Here is an 18,145-nt window from a genome sequence, read left to right as displayed (position 1 = left end):
TAGACATGAGTGTAAAAACACAATAATATCCAGGGAAATATGTCTTCACTAGAATCCAGGAATGCTACCACAGCAGCCCTTGAATATTCCAACATATTTGGCACACAAGTAAAAACCCTTAAGACAACCTTTATGAATATGGCAGTGGTCCTTAGAGAGGAAACAAATAAATCCTTTATAGAAATCTTTGAAAACATGAATAAGCAGAGGAAGGAAATGAATAAAATCATTTAATACCTGAAAGTGGAAATGGTATCAATAAAAAAAATCTAAACTGAGGGAAATTTGGAAATGGAAAATTTAGGAACTTGAACGAGAACCAACTGTAGCTGGAGTTTTCTCCAGTCCTGCCTGGCCCATGGTCAGAACAAATCTCACCTGCCAGTCCTGCAGCCACTCAGACCCAACCAAGTAAACACACAGAGACTTATATAACTTACAGACTGTATGGATGTGGCAGACTTCTTGTTATCTAATTCTTATATCTTAAATTAACCCATTTCTATATATCTATACCTTGCCACATGGCTCGTGGCTTGCCACTATCTTATACATTAGTACTCATGGCAGCGGCTGGCAGCAGCTCCTGACTCAGCCTTCCTGTTCCCAGAATTCTCTGCTTGTCCTGCCTATACTTCCTGTTTGGCTACTGGCCAATCAGCATTTTATTTTTACAGAGCGATATCCACAACAACCAACTACAGAGGCAAGCTTCACCAACAAAATACGAAAGATAAAAGAGAAAATCTCAGGCACTGAAGACAAAATAGAATAGATACATTGGTCAAAGAAAATATTAAATCTAGAAATCTCCTGGTATAAAACAGCCAAGAAATCTGGGATACTATGAAAAGAGCAAAGCTAAGAATAAGAGGAAGAGAGGAAGGAGAAGAAATTCAGGTAAAAGGTGCAGAAAATATTTTCAACAGAATGACAGAAGAAAAGTTTTCTAACCCAAAGAAGGACATTCTTATAAAGGTACAAGAAGCTTAAACAATTCCAAGTAGACAGGACCAGAAAAGAAAATCCACCCAGAACATAGAAATCAAAACACTAAATGTACAGAACAAAGAAGACTATTTAAAACTGCAAGGGAAAAAGAACAAGTAACATATAAAAACCTATTAGAATTAAACCTGAATTCTCATTGAAACCCCAACAGGCAGAAGGGCCTGGACAGATGTTCTGCAGACTCTGAGAAAAACAGATGCCACCCCAGACTACTATACTCAGCAAAATTTTCAATCACCATAGAAGGAGAAAATAAGATAAATGTTCCATGATAAAATCACATTTAAGTAATAACTACCTACAAATCCTACCCTAAAGAAGATACTAGAAGGTAAACTCCAACTTAAAGAGGTTAACTCCAACCAAGAAAGCACAATAAATAAATAATCTCAGACCAGCAAATTCAAAAGAAGGAAAACACACACCACCACCACCAGCAGCAGCAGCAGCAGCAGCAGCAACAACAACAACAACAATGACAACAATAACAACAGGAGCAACAAAATTACAGGAATCAACAATCATCAGACATTGATATCTCTCAACATCAACAGTCTCAATTCCCTCTAGAACAGATGTGAAAACATGATTCACCCTGATGCTCCATCAAAAATAAACAAACAAAAACCTCAACATCAAGAATAGGCATCACCTCAGGTTAAAAGGTTAGAAAAAGATATTCCAAGCCAAGGGACCCAAGAAACAAGCTAATGTAACCATTTTAATATCTAACAAATAGACTTCAAATCAAAACTAATCAGATAAAGGAAGGACACTATATACTCATCAAAGGAAAAATCCACCAAGAGGACATTGCAATTCTTTTTTGATGTTTTGTTTTGCTTTTGTTTATATCTTTTTTATTTAATATTTTTATTTTATAATTAACTTAATTTCACATATCAGCCATGGATTCCCCCATCCTCCCTCCTCCCACCCTCCAGCTCTCACCACCATTCCCACCTCCTCCAAGGCAAGGTCTCCCCTAGGGAGTCAGCCCAGCCTGGTAGACTCAATGGAGGCAAGTCCAATCTCCTCCTCCCTACACCAAGGATGAGCAAAGAGTCCCAGCATAGGCCCCAGGCTCCCAAAAGCCAGCCCATGCACCAAGGACAGGTCTCAAGACCCAGCTATACCACTCTTGGGCATATACTCAAGGAATGCTCAATCATACCACAAAGACACATGCTCAACTATGTTCACAACAGCATTATTTGTCATAGCCAGGATATTGCAATTCTTAATGTCTACGCACCAAACACAGTAGTAGCCAAGTTGTAAAAGATACACTACTGCATCTTAAATCACATATTGACCTTCACATAATGATAGTGAGATACTTTAATACTCTACTCTCACCAATGGACAGGTCACCCACACAAAAAATAAACAGAGTAATCCTGGAGCTAACTAGTACTATAAACCAAGTTAACCTAACAGATATTTACAGAACACCCAAACACAAAAGAACATACCTCATTGAACTTTCTCCAAAATTGACCACATACTTAGACACAAGCAAGTCTCAATGGACACAAGAAAATTTAAATCTATCTCTACATCCTATCAGACCACCATGTATTAAAGCTGAATATCAACAATAGAAACAACAGAAAGCTTACAAACTCATAAAAACTAAACAACTCTCTACTTAATGAAAAAGTTTCTTATGTATGGATTGACATACATAAGAAAGAAAAGATTTTCTTTTCTTGAATTGAATAATTCAAGAATTAATGAATAATGTGAATACACAACATACCCAACTCACAATTGTGGTGGTATTCTAATTGTACTGAAATGTGATTTTGATTGTATGTTAATAAATAAAGTTGCCTGGGGGTCAGAGCTATTAGAGCCATAGCAAGAATGTGGCAGTGGTGGCACACGCCTTTAATCCCATAGATCTCTGTGTGTTTAGGGATACAGCCAGCATTGGAGACATATGCCTTTAAGACCTAGGGGGCTGTACATTCAGACAGTGACGAGGCAGTCACGTGTTTGGGTTTACAACCAATGAGAAGGCAGAATGACTGGAAAATCGACTTACACACAGGAAATAGCTCTTTTACGGGAAGCTGGGACAGCAGAAGGAAGGGTGAGATTTTAGCTCTGAGTTCTGACCTCTTGGCTTTCTCTTTTACATTGTTTCTGTGTTTCTTATTTAATAAGACGGTTGGTTACATCTACACACAATGTACACGATGAAGGCTGTTATAGGAGGTATGTTCATAGCACTAAATACCTATATGAAAAGAATTGCAGAGAATGAATACTAGCAACCTAACTGCACACCTGACTGAAAGCTCTAGAACAAAAAGAAGAGATAACACCCAAGAGTAATAGACACCAAGAAATAATCAAATTCATGGCTAAAATGAATAAAATAGAAACAAACGAATCAATGAATCAAGAGTTGGTTCTTTAACAAAAATGAATAAGATTGACAAATCATTATCCAAATTAACATTCCAAGAGAATATGCAAATTAACAAAACCAGAAACAAAAAGGGTTACATAACAGACACTGAGGAAATCCAGAGAATCATAAGGACATTCTTTAAAAATATGTACTCCATCAAATAGGAAAATCTAAAAAACAACAACAAAAACAACAATAATTTTGTCAATACATACCACTTACCAAAGCTAAGTCAAAATTAGATAAGCAATTTAAACAGATGTATAACTCCTAGTGAAATAGAAAGAGTCATTAAGTCCCTCAACCAAAAAAGCCCAAGGTCAGAGGATTTGGGCACAGAATTCTACTGTTAAGAGTTAACAACAATATTCCTCAAATTTTTCCACAAAATAGAAACAGAAAGAGCCTTGCCTAATTCATTTTACTAGGCTACATTCACCATGATACTCAAGCCACATAAAGACCCAACAAAGAAAGATAATTACAGACCAGCTTCCTTTATGAACATAAATACTCAGTAAAATACTTGCAAACAATTCAAAAACACATCAAAAGATCATCCACTATAATATAATAGACTTTATCTCAGAGATGCAGGGATAGTCAAACATACATAATACACAAATATAATCCATCATATAAACAAACTGAAAAACAAAAACTACATGACCATCTTATTAGATGCAGAAAAGACCTTTCACAAAATCTAGCACCCCTTCATGATTAAAGTCCTGGAGAGATTAATGGTTGAGGAGACAGTCCTCAATATAATATATGTAATTTATGTCCAGCCCATAGCCAACATCAACTTAAATGGAGACAAACTCAAAGCAATTCTACCAAAATCAGGAGCAAGACAAGGTTGTTCACTCTGTCTACCCCTATTCAATACAGTACTTGAAGACTTAGCTGGAACAATAAGACAACTGGAGAAGATTAAATCGATAAAAATTGAAAAGAAAGAAGTCAAAGCACCATTACTGTATGATAGAATACATAAATAACATGAAAAATTTCACTGGGAAATTCCTACAGCAGAAAAACACTTTCAGCAAAGTATCTGGATACAAAATTAACTTCCAAAAATCAGTAGCCCTCATATATACAAATGACAGACTGAGAAAGAATCAGGAAAACACCACCTTTCACAATAGACTCAAATAATAAAATATCTTGTAACTCTAACCAAGCAAGTGAAAGACTTGTATGATAAAAATTTCAAGTTTCTGAGGAAAGAAATGGAAGACATCAGAATATAGAAAGATATCCCATGTTCATCAACTGGTAAGATTAATGTAGTATTAAAAGGCCATCATACCAAAAGTAATTTACAGTTTTAATGCAGTCTCCATCAAAATTTCAATACAATTCTTCATTCGTCACAGACCTTGAAATGACAATTTCAGCTTCATAGGGAAACACACACACAAACACACACACACACACACACACACACACACACACACACACACACACAAACACACAAACCAAAATAGCTAAAAACAATGCTGAATAATAAAAGAACAACTGGAGATATCACCATCTCTGATTTCAAACTATACTACAGAGCTACAGTAATAAAAGCTACATGGTATTGGCATAAAACAGACATGTTGATCAATGTAATTTAATCGAAGACCCAGATATTATTCCACAGACCTACAGACACCTGATTTTTTTTTTCAAAACAGGGTTTCTCTGTGTAGCTTTGCGCCTTTCCTGGATCTCATTCTGTAGACCAGACTGGCCTCGAACTCACAAAGATCCACCTGCCTCTGACTCCCGAGTGCTGGGATTAAAGGTGTGTGCCACCACTGCCCAGCAACACCTGATTTTTAATAAAGAAATACACACTGGATAAAAAGACACCATCACCAACAAATGGTTCTGGTCAAACTGGATGGCTGCATATAGAAGAATTAAATAGATCCATACTTATCACCTTGCACAAAATTCAACACTAAATGGATCAAAGACCTAAACACAGACCCAGATACACTGAACTGGATAGAATAGAAAGTGATGAACAGCCTCGAACTTATTGGCACAGAAAAAGACTTTCTGAACAGAACACTGTTAGCACAGGCACTAAAATAATGTGACCTGTCAGAATCTTCCGCATAGCAAAAGATACCATCACCATCATTTATACAAAGTGGTAGCCTGTAGAATAGGAAAAAATTTCACCAATACACATCTGATAGATGGCTAATATCTAAAATATAAAAGGATCCCATAAACCTGGATATCAAGAAAACAAATAACCCAATTAAAAATGAGGTACAACCACCACCCTGCAGAATTCTCAGTAGATGAAACTGAAATAGCTGAGAAACACTAAGAAATATTCAATAACCTTAGCCATTAGGGAAATGCAAATCAAAATTACTTTGAAATTTCATTTCATACCTATCAGAATGGCTAATATCAAAAAAAGTGACAGCTTATGCTGGAGAGGATGTGGAGAAAGAGGAACACTCACCCATTGCAGATGGATGTGCAAACTCCAATAGCCAGTATGGAAATCAGTGTTGTGCTTTCTCAGGAAGATAGCAATCAATTGATTAATCAATTAATCAAGATCCAGCTAGACCACTCTTTGGCATATAGTCCAAGGACATGTCTTAGTCAGTGTTCTATTGCTACGAAGAGATACCATGACCACACAACTCTTATAAAGGAAGGCATTTAATTGGGGCTGGCTTACAGGTTCAGAGGTTTATTCCATTGTCATCATTGTGGAGAGCATAGTGGCATGCAGGCAGACATGGTGCTGGAGAAGTAGCCAAGAGTTCTACGTGTGGATTCATAAGCAGCAGGAAAAGAGCTACTGGGCATGACTTGGGCTTTTAAAACCTCAAAGCCCACCCCAAGTGACATACTTCCTTCAACAAGGCCATCTCTGCTCCAACAAGACCATACCTCCTAATCTCTCCTAAATAGTGCAGTTCCCTAATGACTATGCATTCAAATATATGAGCTTATAGGGCCATTCTTATTCATACCATCACTGGATGCTTTATCCTATAACAGAGACATTTGCTCAGCCATGTTCCTTGCCACCCTATTCATAATAGCCAGAATTTAGAAACAATCTAGATGTTCCTCAACAGAAGAATGGATAAAGAAAATATGGTACATTTACACAATGGACTATTACTAAGCAATTAAAAAATGACAATATGAAATTTGCAGGCAAATAGATGGAAGTAGAACAAAATCATCCTGACTGAGGTATCCCAGATCCAGAATGATATGTATTTGTTTATATGTGGATAATAGTTGTTAAGTAAATGATAACACAGCTACAATCTATAGTATCATAGAGGATTGGTATAGAGTAAGGGGCTAGAGGTAAATAGATAGATTGTGTTAGGAAAAGGAAATAGAATAGACAGATATAGATGGAAAGGGCTTGGAATGGTAGGATCAAGTAGGGAGAAGGAGGGAAAAGGGGGTTGTGGGAGGAATATGGAAGAGACAGCTAAAATTAAGGAGCATTTGATGCATAGTATGGCAACCTAATGTACTAGAAACAATCTTAAAATATATACATACATGAAGGCAATGTAAATGGAATCACCAAATAATGGTAGAGATAGAGTCCTAACTGACTACCTCTTGTCATCAAATGAAGCATCCAGTCCTGGGATTGGGTTACATCTAATTGAGTGCTTGGTCACTGCTTGGGTGACCAAAAACCTGAGGCTACATGGCCCAGCAGGGACCTAGGATAAAACTAAATAATACTAGTATAAAAAAAGAAAAAGTGGGCCGGGCGGTGGTGGCGCACGCCTTTAATCCCAGCACTCGGGAGGCAGAGCCAGGCGGATCTCTGTGAGTTCGAGGCCAGCCTGGGCTACCAAGTGAGTCCCATGAAAGGCGCAAAGCTACACAGAGAAACCCTGTCTCGAAAAACCCCCCCAAAAAAAAAAAGAAAGAAAAAAGAAAAAGTGTAGTGATAAAATGACTCCTAGTGATATTCTGCTATACTCATTGATCAGTGCCTTGTTCAGCCATCATCAGAGGAAGCTTCCTCCTGCAGCAGATGGGAACAAAAAGTATAAGAGATCTTGGAACACTCAACCCTAAATGGGATTTAATATCCATCAAATCCCTCCCCCTCAGACCTCAGGGAACCTGTGGAAGAGGAGATTGAAAGAGGGTAAAAGCTAGAAGGGATGGAGGACATCAAGAAAACAATACCCTCTAAATCAACATCACCAAGGCTCATGTGAATTCAGAGTCTGAAGCAGCATACAGCTGCATAGAGCCTACAAAGGACTGCACTAGGTCCTCTGCACTTATAGCTTCCAGTGTAGTTTTTTGTTGGATTCCTGAGTATGGGAAAGCGTGGATCTCTGATTCTTGTGCCTTCTCTTAGGCTCTTTTCCTTCTGTTGGTTTGTCTTGTCCAACTTTGATGTGATAGTTTTTGCTTTGTATCATTTTATTTGATTTTGTTGAAGTCTTAAAAAAATGAATTAATGAATAAATGAACAAAAACTTAGCCACTACGGTAAGGATTAACAGCTGAACTGTCACTCACCTGCTGGGAGAGGGAAAATCAGTTTACTCCAACAGAGTGACACTGGATATATCCCCCACTGCAGGGCAAACCTCATGTTCAGGAGTAGTTCACCAACATATAATGGACTCCCCATTTGTGTGTGTGTATGTGTGTTCTTTTATTTTGTTACAGTTTGGTAGGGTTTTTTTTTTTATTTTGTTTTCTTTTTGAGTGGTATTTTTTTTCTTAGTTTTGGGTGATTTTGTTCTTGTACTGAGTTTTTATTTGTTTTTGAAAAGAGTCAGGGAAGAGGATCTGGAAGGACTAGGGGGAGGGGAAGAATATGATCAAAATATATTTAAATTTAAAAATCAAATTCAATAATAAAAGATACTGAACAGGGAAACACAGTAAATCATCAGCTAAGAAAATTAAACAAACAAGTAACAACAATAAGAAAAAACCCAAAATGTTCAATACCTGTTAGCACCTATCAAATACTATTTGTCAAATCTTCTTTTCTGTTTAAAAGTATATACCAGATACACACACAGGATTCTCCTCCTTATTGAGTAAGTAAATGAAGAACATGATAGAACAAAAGTGAAACCTTACTTATAGATGGAATTACTGTAGATAACTTGTTTGAGAGTTGAATTTGAACAAGAGAATATTGAATATAAGAATTTAACAAAAATGCACAAAACGATTCAGTTCAGAAAAAGATGAAGTAGTTCTTTTAGTGGCTATCATACATAAAGAATAATTGAGGGGCTGGGAGGGGGAGGGGAGAGGAGGGGGTCTGTGGAGAGCATGAGGAGTGAGTAGAAAATTTCTTAATATAGAAAAATATATAAAATAAAAAAGAATAATTGAAGACACTTAGAACACTGAATCAAGAGGTGAGTAAGTGAAATAGATTTGGCACAAAATGACTTTTGACACTTTGTTTTTCAGAAAACTCTACCACATGCATTAATTAGCTGAAGTCAACTGGTCAGTGTGTATAGGGAGAATGAGATTTCACCTTTATAGGTGTATGTGGTTCCAAATGGCTGCCTCTTGAAATGAAAGCTGCTAAGCAGAAGAGTGTGGAAGAAAATGTGAAAGCAAAAGCTCAGCTCAAAGTTCTCTGGAATCTGAACCCCATATTGTAAGGCTATGCATTTCAACGATTTATTTCCTAGTAATGTCAAATCACGATTATGACTTCTTGTTCTGCCAAGGAATATCCTGTCTGTGTTAACCTGAAGAAAATACAGTAACAATAGAATGAGAGGAAAGGTAAAAATATATAGAAGTTTTAGCAAGAAAGTGTTATACTAAACAGAGGGTAACATGCAATTACTTTTTACTTTCCGAGAAAGATTGTTTTCTTGCACATCCTGCTGTAGCTGTGCAAGCTTCCTATGTACCCATCTGTCTTATTGCTTTTCACGAGGATGTGCTCGTTCTTTGTTTTCACTCTGAGAGATTCCTGAAAGCAGCCTTCTGTACTAGTCTAAAAATCCAATTTGCTCTCTGCCTTTTCCAGCAGTTTCATGTCTCCTCTGAGACAGCTTACAGTATGAATAAAATATAATGTAAGTCTACGGTTTGCACAGAGAGAGAGTCAAAGATTTTTATCATTTATGTAGCTCACAAGGAAATACCAGAATGGGGATTAATCTTGGCAAAAAAGATAGTCCATATTGATGGTGGGGCCTAATAAATTCTTGATATAAAAGAATCATATTTAAGTTCTATCAAGTCTCAAAGCTCATTCTGCTGAGGCTATCTAATCTCTTGCCTCCTCAGTGGTAAATAACTATTTTTAACTTACTCTATTTTGAATGAAGTAGAAGATGATAGCATTCTGTAAGCTCCTGAATTATACAAATGTGAGTTCCTTAAACTGTTTACATTCATATACTCTACAGAAAATGTGACCACTTGTAAATGAGTATTACTTAGCCTAGAAGATGCTACATTTTCACATCTTAAAAGTCTGATCACTAATGGATATTCTTTTCATACTGTTTAAAATAACTTACTTTCTTCACAGGGTTTACAGTATACATCAAGCACTCTTTTGGCAAATTATTGCCGTAGGTCCAAAGGTAATTTATTCCAATACTGTACAATTGACAATTGATGATTATGAAAAAATTAGTTGTGTCACTTATGCAATTAATATATACACATATGTACATCTGCATTAATAAAATAATAAATTTGTACTTTATTATATATGATTATGTTGTTTGTATATATTACATTAAAATTAAATATATTAATATTTGTTTGACATGTATATTTTATTTGAGATGACTATCATTACATGTTACCTTACAAAAAGAAGCCAAGTTTTTATAACTTTGAAAAGATGGATTTTGTCAAGATGAAGTTTCAGTTCTTATAGTCTATGACAAATTAACTTCAGGAGAATAGATTATTATACAAAGCCTACTTAAGTTGGTGAACAGATAAATGTGGAGGGTTTCATACATCACAAAAATTCCATCACAAATGATTTTTTGAGCATTTGTGCTGCAGGATATTTGTACACTGTGTGAAGATGTATTGCTGTGATTGGCATAATAAAAAGCTGAACGGCCAATAGCTATGCAGGAGGTATAGACAGGATTTACAAGGAGAGAAAGGAAGAAGAGGAGATAAAAGAGGGCAGCGGAGATGCCAGGAGACATAGACAGGGAACAGGAGCTGCAAGATGAAAGAGAGGTAATGCCACATGGTAGAACAAAGGTAAATAAAATATGAGTTACTTTAAGTTATAAGAGCTAGTTAAGAACAAGCCTAAGCTATAGGCTGAGCTCTCACAATCAATAAGTAGTCTCTGCATTGTTATTTGGGAGCTGGCTGGTGGGACAGAGAAAGACTCCTTATGCCTTTGTAGGGACATTAAAGCAGACCAGTTTGATTAGAGGTCTTGTGCTCTTACAGTATTCCTTGTTTGTTCTGCATTGTTGTGGTTGTGCATATAAATTACCTGGCAGTTTATGATTTAATGGAAAGACAAAACTCTAATTTTAGTTTTTTTCAGTCCCAAGGTGACAATTCGATCATAATTGGTATTGAACCAGAAAGTATTTGTCTAAAGTGCTAAATGACTTGCTTGGAGTTCTTAGTCATCATTACTTTAGCTTTTAGTAATCTTATACTCAGTGGACCATTTCAAACAGCTACATAGAAACATTATTCAAAACATATAATGCTTTTCAATATGTTCTGTGTTAATATTGTTTTACATGGGGCAGTAGCTCCAGTCACCTCAACTAAGCTATTGGAGTGGTTTTATATTTATGGCATTTGATTTACTAACAATGTACCCCTGGCTGCATGCCTTATACAGTTGCATAATTCATGTACATTCAACACTTTAGACTCTACCTAGGCTTTACTGTATGAAGTCATATTGATTTTGATTTAAAACCTTAAATAATAAGCCATACCAAGCTGCTAGGTTATTTTATTAATAATAGTTCACTCTTTACTAGTGGATTAAATGGTAACAATGACACAGACTTTGGTAAGCCAATGCTTCCATTGTAAATAAAGGTCTTCCTGAGAGTTGTTCTAAGCAACCATTGCACTGGATGCTGAGCCACACACTATTTGAATTTCTTTATAACACAGAAACAAAACAATATTATAGAAAGGATCAGGAATTTGCTGCCCCTCTACACACACACACACACACACACACACACACACACACACACACACACACACCTCTTTACACCAATTTAAGAAATATATTTTACTGACCAGACTGATACTTTGTTCTTTCAAATCTGGAATCTGTATCACATGCTATCCATTTAACTCACCTGAAGCTAAGTGTTCAGAGAAACTAAACAGCACCACATATTCAATATGGAATTACAAGGGAACTAGCTCTTCTTTTTTTTGGGGGGGGGGGGCGGTTTTCGAGACAGGGTTTCTCTGTGCAGCTTTGGAGGCTGTCCTGGAACTCACTCTGTAGCCCAGACTGGCCTCGAATTCACAGAGATCTGCCTGCCTCTGCCTCCTGAGTGCTGGAATTAAAAGCGTGCGCCTCCACCGCCCGACCGCTTCTTGAGTTAAAAAGATTTATAAATATGCTTTGTTACTCTTATTGTTGATAATAATTATATATATATATATACTGAGGGGGTTGTTAAACATTGATCATGTACTCTAAGCTACCACACTATACTTAAATATAGTTGTCCAAGCTACTATACCATGGTAGTACCCTCTGAGGTAAGATAGAAAGGCAGAGAAAATGAGCACATGAGAAGAAAAGAGCCCTTCACCCTAGAATGTGTTTTTAACCTCTGACCAGCAGAGAAACAAGATTTCTAGTACAAACACCTTCTACCTTGTCAGCCATAAACTTGAAGTTTTCTAAGAATCTCACTAGAAACCCCATTATCTTAGCTGGGATTCCTATTACCATGAGAAAACACCATGACCAAAAGCAGCTTAGAGAAGACAGGGTTTGTTTGAGCTTACAGTTGAACAACATCACAGGCAATCACTGAGGGAAGTTAGGGCCGGAACTCAAATAGTGCAGGCACCTAGAGACAGGAAGTCATGCACGGGTCATAGAGGAGTGCTGCTTACTGGCTTGCTCCTCATGACTTGCTCAAAATTCTTTTATTTTTTAAATATTTTAAATTGTTTGAATTGAAATAGAATTATATCATATACCCACTCCCCTTTCTTCATCTAGCCCTTCCCAGTTTCCCTGTCTCCAACCCCTTCCATAACCATCCACTCCTAAGTGGACAACCTGTTTTATTTGATAATATTTGTTGCATACATGTGTGTAGATGCAAATACATATGAATACCACCTGTTGAGTCCATTTTTGTTGTTGGTGTATACATGATTTCAAGGCTGATGACTCTACATCTGAAAACCTGGAAGGGTCCTTATCACTGGGAAAGGCTAATTCTCCTCTCCCTAGAATGCCTCTTTCCTATGGTCTAGTTTTCATAGTTCCAGAAAATACTATGCAAGCTACCAAGGGTGGGAAGCAACTGAATAGTTCTTCCCAGCTGCAACACCTATGAACCACAACAATTGCCAGCTTGACAAAATAAGCATAAAGGTGTAAGAAGTAGAGTTCACATGTCAGTGACTACCAACAGCCCTCTAAGTGGACTTCGGGCCCATTCAGCAAGATGGGTAGAAAGCCTGGTGTGGGAAATCTAGCCAGATTCTCAGGGCCAGTAAGATCTTGGACCTTAGGAAAAAAATATACTACCACCACTCTGCTGGAAAAACATAATTCCTTACTGTACTCAGCCTGTTTTCTTATGACACCCAAGAGCATGAGCCCAAGTGTGGTACTGCATACTGTGAGCTGGGCCCTCCCAGATGAATTATCAATCAAGGAAATGAACCACAAGCTTTCCACCAGGCCAAGCTGGTAGGGGACATTTTCTCAAATGAGAGTTTCTTTTCCAGAATAACTATAGACTGTATCAAGCTGACATTAAAAACTAGCCAGCACAAGTGGTGCCTTGTTAACTTGACACATAAACACATACTGTTAACCCATAACCTTTCCTTTCTTGCTTATTGCCAAGACCTCATATGAATATCAATATCACAGTATAAAACATTCCAATTTTTAAAAGTTCCTAGAAATTCAAACACTTTAGTTCAGTCTCTTTAAGGTATCCAAAGACAGTTTCAAAGTTCAAATTTTTTCTAAAATATTCAAAGTCTTTATAAAATTCTGACATCTCATAACTGTAGGTTCCCATAAAAATTATGAAAAATCAAGTAAAATATTTCTCCTTTTGAAAACTTTTTCATTAAATATTTTTAAACACAATATATTTTGATTTTATTTTTTACTTTCCCCAACTTTTCCCAGATCATCCCAACCTCCCTACCTACCCTACTTCATGTTCTCTCTCTCTCTCAAAAAAAAAAAATTCATAAAAAAACAAAGGTCAAAGCAAACAATAAGACAAAAAAAAACCTGAGTGAATTATAATAGGGCCTGCCCTAAATGTGATATACCCAGTGGCATCCCACTAGAGAAAACTGATTTCCGTTTCTCCACATTTATCAACTGCAAATAGCTGCTTCTTGGTTAGAGGCGGGGCTTTGGGTCCATTTCCAATTCTTCATGCTGGAATTTTGTCTGGTTTGACCTTGTGTAAGTATTGTGAGTACTGTCACAACCTCAGTGAGTTCATATGTCTATCATCCTAAAGAATACTTCCTTATTTCAAATGCCTTTTTATTCTAATAAGAGGAAGAAATAATAAGTGTAGATTTGGATAGGTGAGAATGTGAGGAGGATCTGGGAGGAGTTAGGGAAGGAAAAATCATAATCAGAATTTCATATTTTATGGGAAAATGCATTTCAATTAAATAAGAAAAATAAAAACCACAATCACAATCAAATGAAATCAAAGCCAAAGTCCAATGATAAAGTTCGGTTTCAGTCTTCTAGGCTCTGAAGGGCTTAGAAAATGGCATTCCTCCAGCTCTGTGATCCGTAGCACATGCAGCTTGTCTCCGAGGCTCATGCCAACTTCACTCCATCGCTGTTACTGTCATGGATGGTCATCCAATGACAGCAGCATCTCCAGAATTCTAGGCTCTCTATTTCACCCCCAATGGGCTGCATCCTCATCAACAGGCTCTCGGGTTCTCTTCAGGGACTGTGACCCTGTCACATGGTGCTGATCCTCAGCTTCACTCCATGACCACTTTAATCATGTAATTTCACCAGTGGAATCTCCTGGTGGCAACCCTCAGCTGCTCTGCATGACTCTTAATATCTTCAAAACCAGTGTCTCCTGAGAAAATCTTACACGTTACCAAGTTTGGCTGCCAGCACATGGTAGAGCCTTGGTCCTCTCTGGACCACTTCTGTGTGCTGACTCTGAGGAATCATTTCCCAGAAGATTTCACCTCAATGACGCAGGTACTTTTAAAATCACATCTGATTCAGCCCCAGTTGACCATAATCAATTGCTCCAGCAAAGCAAACATTTCATTTTAATGGTTCCTAACTCAAGCTATCAAAGAAATGGCCCTGATAAAGTCTTTGAAGTATTCTCAGACTTCCCTCTGGCACTTCACAAGCCAGGCCTCCACTGTCTCTACTTCTCTTAGCATTCTTATCTTCTAAGCTCCCACAGAACAGCCCACTGAACACTCAATGGCTTTTCCATCCAAAGTTCAATTGCCACAACCATCCACCCCAAAACATATATATGGTCAGGTCTGTCTCAGTGATACCCCATAACCTGATACCAATTTCTCTTTCAGTTAGTGTTTCTTTTGTTGTGATAAAACACCATGACCAAAAGCAACTGGAGAAGGAAAGTGCTTATTTCAGGTAAGAACTGGTGCAAAGACCTTGGAGGAATGTTCTTACTGAATTGCTCCTTGTGACCTGTTTATTTTGCTATCTTATAGCATCTAGAACCACCAACCTAGACATGACACTGCCCACAGTAAGCCGGGTCTTCCCCATATCAATTATCAATTAGGAAAATGGACCACAACATTACCTGTAGGTTAGTCTGGTGAGGGATATTTTCTCAGTTGAGATTCCCTCTTTCCAAATGTCTCTACCTTGTGTCAAACTGACATTAAAAACTAATTAGCACGACTATCTATAGGGACTGGACATTTACTTTCTAAACTCATAGTGGCTCCTGGTTTCATGCTATCAGTTGTAGTTCCAATCCAAGACATTTGTGGTCTTACATTGTAGTATCCAAGACATTTCCAGAGTGCCTCACTTACCTCAATTATTAAGTGAAAAGGAAAAAGATATAGAAGTTCTTAGCAACTTTTTGACATGTTGCCTGAGAGCCACCAAAATGATAAGTATGGCTAATCCTAAAACACTGACTTCTTCTCCCTCCATGAGCTCAACCCCATGTCTAGGTCACCTGAATTTCCCCTCCTCTCCCCTGGGAAGCACAGGCTCCCATTTGGATGTCTTACTTGCCACTCTCATCATCAACCTTGTGCTCAAGCTTAAACTAAAATATCTTTAGTGGAATTTCTAATCCTGTTCACAAACTGTCTAGTCCTGAAGTTCTTTTCAGTCTTGAAGTCAGAAACCCTGGTTTGATTTGTGTAAAGTTGTTAAAAACTCAGTGGTTCTCAACCTCCCTAGTGCTGCAACCCCTTAATACAGTTCCATATGTTGTGGTGACCCCAACCATGAAATTATTTCCGCTGCTACTTCCTAACTGTAATTTTGCTACTTTTATAATTTGTAGTGTAAATATCTGATATGCAGATGGTCTTAGGTGACCCCCAAAGGGGTCAGAACTCACAGGTTGAGAACTGCTGCTCTAGGAGAACTCCTCAGGCTGCTGAGGGAGGCAGTATTTAGCTGTAATTCTGTAGTTTCACTGTTGACATCAATAGTGAAAGGAAATGAAGAAGGAGCTTTTATTACAGTTTTCATCTACATAACAAATACTTTCATACTGTTTTGAGGCAGAGGTTTTGTAGACCAGGGTGGCCTAGAATTCCTAGTTCTCTTCCTTTAGCTTCCCAAGTGCTAGTATTATAGGTGTGCACTACCTCACCTTGCTTCATGTTCAGCATTCTTGACTCCAGGCTGGTTTCTAGTATATTTTGATAACATTTTAACTCATTAGTCCTTTTTTCTGTCCCATACTTGTTTCTTCTCTATATTTAAATCACAATCTAGGGGAAAAGTTTGAACTGAAAGGATCACCCTTGACAGGTTCCATTTCTACAGCTACCACCATGCCACTTGTATTCTAATAACGTTGTGCCGCTTATCTATAATTCTCTATAGTCCTTCCAGGGTGTTCTAATTTGTTTTATGTTGTTGTGATAAAACAATCTGACAGCCAGGCAGTGGTGGTGCACGCCTTTAATCCCAGCACTCGGGAGGCAGAGGCAGGCGGATCTCTGTGAGTTCGAGGCCAGCCTGGTCTCCAAAGCGAGTTCCAGGAAAGGCACAAAACTATACAGAGAAACCCTGTCTCGAAAAACAAAAAAAAAAACAAAAAAAAAAACAAAAAAAAATCTGACCAAAAGCAGTATAGGGGAGTAACGTGTTTATTTCATTTTATACTTTGGGTTACAGTCTATCACTGGAAGAAGTCAGGGCAAGAGCTTAAGGCAGGGCCTTGAAGAAAAGACTGCTTGCTATTCCACGAAACATCATCTCCAGCTAGGGAACTCATAACAAAGGAAGTACAGGATGGATTATAGAAGATGCTGCTTGCTGGCTGGCTTTCTCATTGGCTCGCCTCACAGGCTCATGCCGATCTCATTTTCTTACTCATCTCAGGATCATCTGCCCAGGGCAGATATGGCCTACAGTAGGCTAGGCACACTAATTACTAATTAGGACACTCTTACACGCACATGCCTCCAGGCCAATCTGACATAGGCAATTTTTCATTTGAGGCTTCTCTCAGATGATTCTAGGTTGTAACACAACAGATAATTGAGGCTAATCAGGATTGAGGGTGAACTTTGACATACCAGTAGCTCTCTTCTGATTTTTTTTAAACTTCTTATTTACTTAGGACAAGGAAAATAATCTTTCACATGGCCCCTGTGGCTCTCCATGGTTTGGCCTGCCCAAGTTATTATAATTCATCATGCACAGTTATTCCCTTCTCTGAATCTCAGCATCATTGGCTAATTATTTTTCTACTGTTTTTGCTTAGTTAATTTTCATTCATTTTTTTTCCCCCAATGTACAGCTCCAATGTTACCTCCTCAGGGAAGACTCTCTGATCCTCAAAGTTAGACTAGTTGTCCTGCTCTGTTCTCTCCTGACTTCTGATAGGTTTTCCTCTTGGCATCGAGTTAACAGGTAGATTGACTATATAACCATGGATCTTTCCTCAGAAAAGCCTGAAGTCAAGTTCTCAGGTCCCTTTGTTAATTGCCATGACACCTAGAACAATTGTTGCCATGGCCATGGTGTTTTTTTCACAGCAATAGAAACCCTAAGAACTCTCTAAGGAGGTACCTATGTTTCATAGACAACAAAGAGATGGATTTTATTTCTTAGTCCACTCAACTACTCTATTTCTTTTGATTAGGGAGATGATAGCATTAATACTCAGAGTTCTTTAGGAGTGTGTGTTGATCGCTGTTAATTTTGTTCTCTTTGTTGTTTGTGTTCTTTTTTCTACTTTTATTAGTCTCTTGTCTGTGCTTCTTCCTCTCTTCAGT

At 37.8% G+C, this 18,145-nt stretch overlaps 1 long non-coding RNA gene across 1 annotated transcript in view; it reads right to left on the bottom strand.

The window, feature by feature from the left end:
- LOC143272684 (uncharacterized) overlaps positions 1–17,831 on the bottom strand; it is a 37,288-nt gene extending 19,457 nt beyond the window's left edge. The window contains exon 1 of the long non-coding RNA XR_013050301.1: positions 17,680–17,831. This is a non-coding gene — a long non-coding RNA (uncharacterized LOC143272684). The remainder of the gene's footprint in view (positions 1–17,679) is intronic.
- Positions 17,832–18,145: the final 314 nt, after the last annotated feature.

Source organism: Peromyscus maniculatus, chromosome 4 (assembly GCF_049852395.1).
Source record: "Peromyscus maniculatus bairdii isolate BWxNUB_F1_BW_parent chromosome 4, HU_Pman_BW_mat_3.1, whole genome shotgun sequence".
In the NCBI taxonomy this organism is placed as follows: domain Eukaryota; kingdom Metazoa; phylum Chordata; class Mammalia; order Rodentia; family Cricetidae; genus Peromyscus; species Peromyscus maniculatus.
This window is presented reverse-complemented; position numbering and strand designations above follow the sequence as displayed.